Source organism: Ananas comosus, linkage group 8 (assembly GCF_001540865.1).
Source record: "Ananas comosus cultivar F153 linkage group 8, ASM154086v1, whole genome shotgun sequence".
NCBI lineage: Eukaryota > Viridiplantae > Streptophyta > Magnoliopsida > Poales > Bromeliaceae > Ananas > Ananas comosus.
This window is the reverse complement of record NC_033628.1, coordinates 7,078,336-7,091,520: the sequence shown is the minus strand read 5'-3', so window position 1 is coordinate 7,091,520 and position 13,185 is coordinate 7,078,336. Positions and strand designations below refer to the sequence as shown.

General features: G+C 44.9%; 2 long non-coding RNA genes across 2 annotated transcripts; both read right to left on the bottom strand.

Moving 5' to 3' along the window:
- LOC109714320 lies at positions 928-3,861 on the bottom strand. Its single transcript, XR_002217306.1, has 3 exons — positions 3,428-3,861; positions 2,920-3,206; positions 928-1,055 (listed from the first exon to the last, which is right to left on the bottom strand). It is a non-coding gene; the product is annotated as an uncharacterized LOC109714320 (long non-coding RNA).
- LOC109714321 lies at positions 9,898-10,870 on the bottom strand. The gene is made up of 2 exons (XR_002217307.1): positions 10,675-10,870; positions 9,898-10,455 (listed from the first exon to the last, which is right to left on the bottom strand). It is a non-coding gene; the product is annotated as an uncharacterized LOC109714321 (long non-coding RNA).

The following is a 13,185-nucleotide window of genomic DNA, read 5'->3' as shown; positions in this document are numbered from 1 at the left end:
TCGTCGGCAACGGCAGGCACCGCTTCGAAAATATCAGGCCGAAGTCCGCGTACAAAACATTCAGCTCGATCCATATCATCCTGCTGACGCTGCACCACATCAGCCTGTTGCCTCATCACTCCTACGAGTGTGGCCAATTGATCACGAAGCTCTGAGTCTCCGCTCGCGTCGGTTTGCTCAGGGACACCACTTGTCCCCGTCCGCGCCGATCTGGACGAAGATCGCCTACGCGGTGCCATCGTTTCCTGAAACACGACAACTCGATTAGTTCTCGACCCTCTCGGTCGAACACGAGACCACTAACACCGGCTCAAAAGCCAATCAGGCGAAAGTCAAACAAGTACGTCTATTCTCGTCACTCGGCTTCATGTTGTGCGCGCCCAACATGAACACACTCGGTCGAGAATAAACAATACCTTGAGTCTACCTCTAAAATCTGTCTTAGAGGTTTACTAAACTTGACCCAATCGATTTACCTTTCGCCACACGTCACAAGTCCTCGTCTCTCACGAACATAAGTCCTTACGGTTTACTATCCTAGGGTCTCCTAGGTTTGTCTAAACCATTGTCCCATTCTCTACTTTATGCTCTGATACCACAACTGTCACGACCCGCGACCACCTGACTATTTGGCCGAGGTCGCGGCGCCGCCGACATCGCCGAATGGATAGGGTTTCCCCTGTACTGCGGACAGAGTCTCCCTTGTACATTCAAGGCAACGCAATCCATACAATACGAAGGTTCCAACCAGGAGCTGATATCAATCAAGATTGCATAATGGAAGGTATCAAACAACATAAACACATCCTATATTATTACAAACATTCACATTCATACTTTTTACATCACAATTTTTTTTACATTCTTTTTCATCCAAATGCAATCTAAGTTATTACAAATTTATTTACACGTTGATACATTGTGTTCTTTTCATTAATAACACCCCATACCCCTAAGCTGTGTCGACGGGGTACTGCTAACTCTGGTCTCTGGGTAGGGCGCTATCTACGAAGCTACGCCCTTGCCTCGCGCCGCCGCGCCGCTCACGTGCGAACCTGTAACACCCCAAAACAACGTGGGGTGAGAACCAACTCCATGGTTCCCAGTGGGTACGGCCACCCAAGGGAAAAGCTCGACCAATAGGTCAAAGAGAGGCAACCTGCAGGTTAGTTCAATAAACAGATAGATATATATATATCTAAATTATGCAACTAATGAAACCTTGCATTGCCTCACGATATGCAATATGGATATCATGCATTTCTATGCCACTATGCATCTATATAATCCACTATTCACTAGTAGGTCCATTGACTCTACATTCCACTGGCTAATCTCAGCTCAAGTCCTTTACCCCTAAGGTTTCTACTTACCTTAGTTCCATTACCAAGCTCAACTTGTTTCTAAGGTCTCTACTACCTTAGTTCTTGCCTTTGCCACTAGCTTTAAGGTTTCTATTACCTTAACAAAGCTATCCATCCGACTCGGTCTTGAGTCAATCATCTGCGGAATACCGCATACATCCAGACTCGAGGTAATGGACGTCTCACATACACCTCAGCCCCAAAATCCACTCGACAAGGATACCCAATCTATAGCTCATAATGCATGCTTTTTCCCAATCACTTTGGCTTTTACCCAATCTTACCGGTTAACACTTGTTAACCCCAATAACTCACAACCCAAAATCCCTTAATAACGGGGGACTCGAACCACCCTAGGGACCGTCTGCTGGACAAGTACGTTAGTCCAAGGGCAAGTACGTTAGCCCATCGTGTGACAACTCCGGAGCTCACTGCCTGGGGGGAGCGACCTCCACCAAGCTAAAAACAGACTATGTGAGTAAGATCCAATCCTCCTTTAGAGGATTCAATAACTGGCCATGCCACAATTGAACTCTAACTAGCTCTTTATGCTCGATGCTAACCAAATCTCTAGTTAGAATGTCACCAAGTTCACTATTGTTATAGTCCATGCATTCATAGGGTTCTATGTCCACATTCTAAGGTTCACAAGTTCTTACTGTTGATAGTAATTCACATTTTCACTCGCACAATGCCAAACACCCTATAATGCATGACTACAAATATAAATATGCTCAAATACCATAAGTGTCCTAACATACATGACACTAGGTTCACACTATACTTATTCAACCTATGTTCAAGACACTAGGTTTAATGCCACTTGATGTCTAACCTATGTTCTTTGACACTAGGTTAGATGCTACTCGATCTTTCCTAGGTTCACGACACTAGGTTCCCTGTCATTCACGTTCAACCTATGTTCATGACTTTAGGTTCACTGTCGTTCAGACCCGACCTATGTTCTCTAACACTAGGTTCATGTCATTTCTGTTCAACCTATGTTTGACTCATCTGAATCAAGCATATCCTCACAATGCTCATCATGTAATCATGCACTTAGTTAGCATTTCTATAACATGCATTATCTACATTATGCTCGTCATGTAATCATGCAGCTTAGCTAACATTTCTATAACATGCATTATCTACTTGCATTCATCGACATGCCTCTATCCATTATGCCCAAATGCATTCTCTTAGCGTTAGTTACATGCATCTATTCATCTAGCATTTCATCATGACATGCTTATATGCACTTACTTAGCATTTACCAACATGCATTTATCAGCTTGCATTCATTATCATTCATTTCTATATGAATCTCTCATCCAGCATTTCATAATGTTAACATGCATTTCTACATTATGCTCATCATGTATTCATCTCACACTTTCCTCACATGCTAATATGCATATATCCATTATGCCATAATGCTCATCATGTAATTATGCAATTACTAGCATTACCATAACATGCTTTCTATATGCATCATAAGAAATCATATTTTCTTAGACATAAAGGCGATCTAGTCGCTTCGGTAAGCACAACCCACCTCGATTCGCGTTCCGATTGCTTGTCGACACTTGCAATCGGCCTCCCGCGGCACCCGGTGCCCGGTTCGGCCCGAACTCGAAATTACTCACCAATCGCGCATCGCTTCGCAGCCCCGGGTAAAAAGGGTCTTCGATTTGCTGTTACGGTGCTTCAAATCCGTTTCCAGGATTTTACGACGTCGCCTCGGCCCTCCCGGCGGACCCGAAGCCTAAACATCCGTTTCTTTAATAACTTCGCAACGGCTCGTCGGATTGCCGAACCGTCTTCGCCAATGCGTTTGTTTACCTAACAATTAGGTTAACGGAGGGTTAATTTAGATCAAACCCATCTCCTAGCAAAATTTGCATTTTGGAGCCCTAGGTTTCAAGTATGGCAAAATTCACTAAATTGATCCATAACTTAAGCAACAATCACCTATTTAGCATCATAGGATTCCAACAAATCCATTTCTATGAATTATAAATAAAGCTTTGGAGATCTACCATGAAAGGGATCGAAAAGCTCACCTCAAAATAAGCTCCAAACTATGGAGAAGATGAAGAAGACGAAGGCGATCCACCTCCAAGCTTCAATCTCCACCAAATCCATCCGTTTCAGGAGAGATCTAGAGAGAGAAAGAGATTTCTCTCCTTTCCTTTCCATGCGTGTGTGCTTGTATGTGTGTGTGGTTCGGTTTGGGGCAGCCACGGTTGGGGAGGAAGGAGGATAAAAGGGTTTAAGTCCCTTTTTACCATTTTGCCCCTCAACTATGCACTATTCACTTCGGGCAGTTTATTTTTCGCCGGAGCCCTTCTGGATGTCCGTTTTCGCTCAAATTTGACAGGCATGCTCGGTTTTACTTAATAAGTCCAAAGAAATTTTAATATTTCAGTTTCGACCCCGTTTGGACACTGAAAACTTTACCGAACTGTAATCCTTAGTAGATAACTTGTTGGATTTTATTTTTCACCTTCCAGGTGTCAGAAAAATATGAAACTTTAAATCTAACCTCATAAAAATATTTCTGACATATCCTCCAATTTTTAATATTTTCTGACACTGTGCATTTTCTGCTAATTTATCTGCCCCGATTCCAACAGAAAATTCTAAGTTTTCTGTTTTCACTCCGATTTCAGCACAGGTCATTTCCAATCTATATTTCACTTCTCTAAACCCAATAAAAATAGTATCTCATACTATTTTTATTTATTTTTATTTTTATATTTAAAATCCGGTATGTTACATTCCACCGCAACCTCACCGGAAACATTTAAATGTACACCGTAACTTCATGATTTTAGAAGTTCGGTATGTTACATTCTCCCCTCCTTAAAAGGAGTTTCGTCCTCGAAACTCAAATAAATCCAACTCCAATTTGCACCCCAACTTAACTTATCGAGTATCAAGGTGTACAATGCACTTTTCCACCTCAGAGTGGCCTTATGCTCATTGGAACTGTCCAAAGGCCCACTACGGGGAATGTGAGACCAGATTCACTCACATTTGTTAAGCATAACCCCGAAAGTGCATTACGGGTCTCCGCCATTCTTTGTGGTAGCGCAAGTCGGAACTCAACGACTCTACGCGCTACAACATCATTCACCACTTGGTATGCAAGAACTCTTCTTTGCATTTACCTTCCTGTCAGGGAACACACTCCGATTCGATCACCGACATTGCTTAGAAGCAATATCATGGGTGCATCGACCAATCGCGAGTGCTCCAACTACATATGGATCTTTGCTCTATTATGAGATGGCACATTTCGGCACATCTCCAATCTCAATCCATCAAAGAGCATTATCCTCAAGCCCCAATTCACTTAGGAGCATCAACTTCGATCCTCTATCTCTCGTGGCTTCCAATAGCTCAATGTCTCGCACGAGCAGTATATCCTTGAATACCATATGCCACGATCATCATCAACTCGTTCTTGCAACGAACTCACATGAACTCCCGTTCGTAAATTCAAGCCTAAACTCGTCGATAAGGCTACTCGCTCAATCCCTTTCCTTAAATCCACAGGTGAACCACGGGTCACCAACCCTACGTAGGCCTATCGCCTAAACCGGTCTCAACTACGCGTAGCATCTCTCGCTCACTAGCGTAGACCCAATCATTATTATTCGGCGAAATTCTCATTGGAGAATTCGCACACACTCCAACCAGGAGCAACTAGGACCCCAAACCACGTCAAATCCTTGGGTTGGGTCACTACACACTCGGTGTATCCTCGATCTCATGATCCACACGTGGCATTCCACGCACTCGGGTCCAAGCTCGGACTACCGCCCTGACCAAAACTCTGCCCCACCCGTAGGTATCGGGCCGCTGTCTCTCACAGCTGACTGCGCCTGCCCAATGGGTCCAGGCTCCACAGTCCACAAATAGTCCAGGCACGGGTCGTCCCCAAGCACTACCCGCCGTCGTCGTCCTACACGACACACTCTATCGAGTCACATATACCACTATCGGCTCCTAAGCACCTAGTGCGAGCCACCAGCCCTACGAGTGTTCCATGGCCCGCTTCACACTAGCAATGCTGAAGTGCTACTGCCAACACACTCTTCCGGCTGAGTCAAATCCGCACTCTACGAGTATCTATACTCGAGCGCTCTTTACGTCGTACGTCTCTATAGCGTTCCACACTACATCCAGCAATAGGCAACGCTGCCTATGCACGCCGACCAAACAAGCGCAACTTCCAACCTCAAACTGAGGTACTACTAGGCCTACGTGCCTGTACTCAGCATGTAACCGGCTATTCTCTCGACAGTGAGTCTACTTTCCACTGTTCAACCTACCGGATCTATATCCGAATACTCGGACTACTCGGGTATCCTCAAGGTCACGGCGCAACTCTCACATTCAACTACCCGTTGTCTTGAGAGTCACTTCACCGTTTCGTCTTTACCACGAGTCTCATTTCTCGTCCCACAATCATCACCAGCATCTGCTAGTGCTATCTAGCTCTCTACCTGCTCAAACAGGTGATACGCTCTCACAATGCAAGCATGCCCGGGTACCTACGCTTACCCGTCCCTCCGGTCCCTACTACGATGCCATATCGATTGTAGTAACTGACCACATGGTATATGCATGCATGCACCAACTTCACATCCTACAGAAGCCTATGCTTGCTTCAATTAACTCATAACTGCCACGATATCGTCGATAGCAGCAGGTTTCACAACCCGGTTTGCATATCCACGACCTCTTGGCACCAGCTGCGAACCCTTCGGTTGTCACCTCCTCGCCACTCACTCTCCAGACCAGGCTGTAGGTGACACACCTGCAGGTTGTCTCGGAGAGGAGAAAGCCATCGCCAATCCTAAGGTCTGGCTATCCCCAACAAATCACTTTTCATCACGCAGCGCACACCGCTGTGCCTGGTGAGAACTTCTACAATCCCACATCCCGAAACGTTAAGTAGATGACACTTCCTCGGTTGGGATTGCAACCACAACTCAAGAATGTGCACTGCCCAAAACTGGGCAATTTCAAGCTACGGGGACCGGTTCCTCTGGCCCAAGGACCAGTTGCATCAAGCAACCCCGCGACCAACAGCTACGGGGAGCGGTCTCTCCCTGCCAAGGACCGGTCCCCGAGAGCAATCTCCGCCAAGTGCAGACTTTGCACTATTTGCTCTCGTGGACTCCAACTCCAACGCACTTTTGGTGACTTAAACATCTTCGGCTTTTCCGAAGCACACCAACACGACCCTTGGTCGATTCTAAGCGAAGTCTAACTCTCGTATTCCGAGAAGTAACTTCCTTACATGCACCACCTCGACCACGTCCGGCCAAGGTCTCCGCAGAGGCACATCGGCCAATTCCTTGTCATCCCGCACTACGTTCGGGACACAACTCACGATACGAGAGAATTTCCGCTCATATTCCCTCACGGCACGGTCTACCTCCGTAGCTTCGGGAACCTTTCCTGAAGCTTTTCTTTCTCAGCATCGGGAAAGTAAACAGGGAATATTGATCCTCGAAACTCATTCCGAATCATAGGAGGAAAACTAGGCAATCGATTCCGTCGAATGCCTTTCCACCACACCTCCGCCGATTGTTTGCAAGTAACGCACGGCTAGGTGTACCTTATCCCACTCTACAGTACACAAGTCCCCAAAGGGAGTTTCCATGGAGTCGACCCACAACTCCACGATCAACGGATCCGTATTCTCTCTATCAAAGGCAGACGGATCAAATCGCTTAAAGGTCACGAGGGCCGCCAAAGCTGGCACCCTCAACGTCTTTGCTTCCGAGATGCTAAAAGCCAGATTGTTCAACCCCGACGGAAATACTTCCGTCGCAACTCCCGGTCGTACTCGACGAACGGCAGCTGGTACGGCCCCCAGCTGATCTATCGTTTCCTGGAGTCTTCTCATTCGCTCCTCCTGGCATACGGCAGCTTCCTGCTGACGCCGCACTAATTCGGCTCGTCACCCCGCCACTCACACAGTAGTGGCCAATTTCCCACGAAGTCCCAAATCTCCGCTCGCCTCGGATTGCTGAGGAACGACACTCGTCCCAACCCGCGCCGATCTACCTGAAGATCGCCTACGCGGTGCCCTCGCTTCCTAAGACACGACAACTCGGTCGATTCTCGACCCTCAAGGTCGAGCGTGAAACAATTGACACTGATTCAAATCGGGCGAAAGTCATACAAGGGAGCTTATTCTCATCACCAGGTTTCATGTTGTGTATACCCAACATGAACACTCTCGGTTGAGAATAAACTAAACCTCGAGTCTACCTCTAACATCCGTTTTAGAGGCTTACGACACGACCAAATCCATAAACCTTTCGCCACAAGTAACAAGTTCTCGTCTCTCACGAGCCTTATTCTCCTATGGTTTACTATCCTAGGGTCTCCTAGGTCTCCCTAAACCATTTCCCCATTTTCTACTTTATGCTCTGATACCATCTTCTGTCACGACCCGCGACCGCCGCCTATTTGGTCGGGTTCGCGGCGCCGCCAACAGTGCCAAATGGACAGGGTTTCCCCTGTACTGCGGACAGAGTCTCCCCTGTACATTCAAGGCAACGCAATCCATACAATACGAAGGTTCCAATCAGGAACTGATATCAATCAAGATTGCATAATGGAAGGTATCAAACAACATAAACACATCCTATATTATTACAAACATTTACATTCATACTTTTTACATCACAGTTCTTTTTACATTCTTTTTCATCCAAATGCAATCTAAGTTCTTACAAATTTATTTACACGTTGATACATTGTGTTCTTTTCATTAATAACACCCCATACCCCTAAGCTATGTCGACGGGGTACTGCTAACTCTGGTCTCTGGGTAGGGCGCTATCTACGAAGCTACGCCCTTGCCTCGCGCCGCCGCGCCGCTCACGTGCGAACCTGTAACACCCCAAAACAACGTGGGGTGAGAACCAACTCCATGGTTCCCAGTGGGTACGGCCACCCAAGGGAAAAGCTCGACCAATAGGTCAAAGAGAGGCAACCTGCAGGTTAGTTCAATAAACAGATAGATATATATATATCTAAATTATGCAACTAATGAAACCTTGCATTGCCTCACGATATGCAATATGGATATCATGCATTTCTATGCCACTATGCATCTATATAATCCACTATTCACTAGTAGGTCCATTGACTCTACATTCCACTGGCTAATCTCAGCTCAAGTCCTTTACCCCTAAGGTTTCTACTTACCTTAGTTCCATTACCAAGCTCAACTTGTTTCTAAGGTCTCTACTACCTTAGTTCTTGCCTTTGCCACTAGCTTTAAGGTTTCTATTACCTTAACAAAGCTATCCATCCGACTCGGTCTTGAGTCAATCATCTGCGGAATACCGCATACATCCAGACTCGAGGTAATGGACGTCTCACATACACCTCAGCCCCAAAATCCACTCGACAAGGATACCCAATCTATAGCTCATAATGCATGCTTTTTCCCAATCACTTTGGCTTTTACCCAATCTTACCGGTTAACACTTGTTAACCCCAATAACTCACAACCCAAAATCCCTTAATAACGGGGGACTCGAACCACCCTAGGGACCGTCTGCTGGACAAGTACGTTAGTCCAAGGGCAAGTACGTTAGCCCATCGTGTGACAACTCCGGAGCTCACTGCCTGGGGGGAGCGACCTCCACCAAGCTAAAAACAGACTATGTGAGTAAGATCCAATCCTCCTTTAGAGGATTCAATAACTGGCCATGCCACAATTGAACTCTAACTAGCTCTTTATGCTAGTTTCACAATTTTATTGCTCGATGCTAACCAAATCTCTAGTTAGAATGTCACCAAGTTCACTATTGTTATAGTCCATGCATTCATAGGGTTCTATGTCCACATTCTAAGGTTCACAAGTTCTTACTGTTGATAGTAATTCACATTTTCACTCGCACAATGCCAAACACCCTATAATGCATGACTACAAATATAAATATGCTCAAATACCATAAGTGTCCTAACATACATGACACTAGGTTCACACTATACTTATTCAACCTATGTTCAAGACACTAGGTTTAATGCCACTTGATGTCCAACCTATGTTCTTTGACACTAGGTTAGATGCTACTCGATCTTTCCTAGGTTCACGACACTAGGTTCCCTGTCATTCACGTTCAACCTATGTTCATGACTTTAGGTTCACTGTCGTTCAGACCCGACCTATGTTCTCTAACACTAGGTTCATGTCATTTCTGTTCAACCTATGTTTGACTCATCTGAATCAAGCATATCCTCACAATGCTCATCATGTAATCATGCACTTAGTTAGCATTTCTATAACATGCATTATCTACATTATGCTCGTCATGTAATCATGCAGCTTAGCTAGCATTTCTATAACATGCATTATCTACTTGCATTCATCGACATGCCTCTATCCATTATGCCCAAATGCATTCTCTTAGCGTTAGTTACATGCATCTATTCATCTAGCATTTCATCATGACATGCTTATATGCACTTACTTAGCATTTACCAACATGCATTTATCAGCTTGCATTCATTATCATTCATTTCTATATGAATCTCTCATCCAGCATTTCATAATGTTAACATGCATTTCTACATTATGCTCATCATGTATTCATCTCACACTTTCCTCACATGCTAATATGCATATATCCATTATGCCATAATGCTCATCATGTAATCATGCAATTACTAGCATTACCATAACATGCTTTCTATATGCATCATAAGAAATCATATTTTCTTAGACATAAAGGCGACCTAGTCGCTTCGGTAAGCACAACCCACCTCGATTCGCGTTCCGATTGCTTGTCGACACTTGCAATCGGCCTCCCGCGGCACCCGGTGCCAGGTTCCGTCCGAACTTGTAGTTGCGCACCAACCGCGCATCGCTTTGCAACCTCGGGCAAAAAGGGTCTTCGTTTTGCTGTTACGGTGCTTCAAATCCGTTTCCAGGATTTTACGACGTCGCCTCGGCCCTCCAGGCGGAAACGAAGCCTAACGTCCGTTTCTTTAATAACTTCGCAACGGCTCGACGAATCGCCGAACCGACTTCGCCAGCGCATTCGTTTACCTAGCAATTAGGTTTACATAGGGTCAAATTAGATCAAACCCTCATATTTTTAAAAATTGCATTTTGAACCCTAGGTTTCAAGTATTACACGAATTCACTAAATTGATCCTAAATTCTAGCATTTATCTTCTATTTAGCATGCTAGGATTCCATTAAAACCATTTTTAGAGCATAAGGATCAATCCTTAGAGTTCTACCATTAAAGGGTTTGAAGCTCACCTCTCAAAATAGCTCCAATGGAGAGGAAGTTGATGATGAAGATGAAAATCCATCTTTAAGCTTACTTCTCCACCAATTTCTCTCTTTTTTTGGGAGAAATCTAGAGAGAGAAAGAGAGGGTTCTCTTCTCCTATCCATGCGTGTGTGGATGTGTGTGTGTGTCGGTTTGGGGCTGCTACGGCTGAGGAAGAAAGGGATTTAATCCCTTTTTACGAGTTAGCCCCTCAACTATTCAATCTTTCAATTTAGTCCCTAAATCTGATAAGTTTCGTTGGAGCCCTTCTGAATGTCCGATTGAGCTCAAATTTGACAGGCAGGCTCGGTTTAACGTACTGAGCAAGAATATATTTTAAGTTTTCAGTTTCGACCCCATTTGGTCACCGAAAACTGTGCCGAACTGTAATCTTTAGCAGATAACTTGCCGGATTTTATTTTTCACCTTTCGGGTGTCAGAAAAATATGAAACTTTAAATCTAGCCTCATAAAAATATTTCTGACATATTCTTCAATTTTCATAATTTTCTGAAACTGTACATTTTCTGCTAATTTATCTGCCCCGTTTCTTCCAGAAAATTTTAAATCTTCTGTTTTCGCTTCGATTTCAGCACAGGTCACTCCCAACCTATATTTCGCTTCTCTAAATCAGATAAAATAGTATCTCATACTATTTTTATTTATTTTCACTTTTATATTTAAAATCCGGTATGTTACATTCCACCGCAATCTCACCGGAAACATTTAAATGTACACCGTGACTTCATGATTTTCGAAGTTCGGTATGTTGACATATTCTTCAATTTTCATAATTTTCTGAAATTGTACATTTTCTGCTAATTTATCTGCCCCGTTTCTTCCAGAAAATTTTAAATCTTCTGTTTTCGCTCCGATTTCAGCACAGGTCACTCCCAACCTATATTTCGCTTCTCTAAATCAGATAAAATAGTATCTCATACTATTTTTATTTATTTTCACTTTTATATTTAAAATCCGGTATGTTACATTCCACCGCAATCTCACCGGAAACATTTAAATGTACACCGTGACTTCATGATTTTCGAAGTTCGGTATGTTGACATATTCTTCAATTTTCATAATTTTCTGAAATTGTACATTTTCTGCTAATTTATCTGCCCCGTTTCTTCCAGAAAATTTTAAATCTTCTGTTTTCGCTCCGATTTCAGCACAGGTCACTCCCAACCTATATTTCGCTTCTCTAAATCAGATAAAATAGTATCTCATACTATTTTTATTTATTTTCACTTTTATATTTAAAATCCGGTATGTTACATTCCACCGCAACCTCACCGGAAATATTTAAATGTACACCGTGACTTCATGATTTTCGAAGTTCGGTATGTTACAGGGAATCGCCACGAACTAGCTTGTGAGCGAGGGACGTTCGATAGGTGGCCCACCACTTCTTTGTTTTCTTTTGGGAGAGGATGAGAGTTGTACCTTGTATAGAGACCACCCTTTTTGTAGTACTTTTGTGATGACTTTTGTACTAACTTTATCTTTATGTTTAGTAGTTTACTTTCCCCCTTTCTCTACTTGTTGTTAGTAGCTCTGTCTAGTGATTTTATTTCTTCTTACTTCCATATCTCTTTTTTTGTAGACGTCTTATATGTGCAGGCATATGGCGGGTCTGGGCACGCACCGGGCGGGCCTATGCCGAGTCCCGGGGCGTGACAGAGGCGCGAGCGGGCGCTGGGCGTGGGTCGTGCGCACGTNTGCGACGCGAACAGGCACCCCCCCTCTCCCTCTCCCTCTCTCCCCCTCTCTCTCTCTCGGCGCGGCGCTGGGCGCGGTCGCGAGCGAGCTCGGCGGGTGAGTGCGACGCGAACAGGCACCCCCCCTCTCCCTCTCCCTCTCTCCCCCTCTCTCTCTCTCTCAACGCGGACGCGGGCGAGCTCGGCGGTCGGGCGCGGCGCGCGGGTGCGGCACGGACGCTTACGATGGTACACGCGCGCTGGGCGTGTGCGGGCACGACGGTGCACGCGTGCTGGGTGCGGGTCGCGGGCGAGCGGCAGCGCGAGTGGGCGGCTCGAGCGAGCGCTGGCGCGGGTCGCGGCGCGGCTCTCTCTCTCTCCCCCTCTCTCCCTCTTCCCCTTCCCTCTCTCTCCCCCTCTCTCTCTTTCTCTCTCTCTTTCCCCCTAAATGGTTGTTGGTGCTGTTTGTTGCTGGAGGGGTGTGCCCTCCAAGAAGCCACGAGGAGATGAGTTCTTAGGCACCACAATGGAAGAGGTCAATAAGATAATGAACTTTGGGATGGGCAGGAGGAATAGATTGCGAGCTATATTATCTTTTCAACTTCGATTTAATTTGTTCTGTCCTTTTTGTGTTCGTTGATGCATTCTTTTCAATATATTGGTAGGAAAAGCTGGTTTTGGAACAACTAAAAGCTTTTGCTTGAGTTTTAGGAGAAATGGGTTTTCGAGTTCTTGACTAGCTGGTTCTTGACTAGCTCTATTTTAATTTCTTTTCTGAAAAAGCAAATAAATGCCTGTTTTC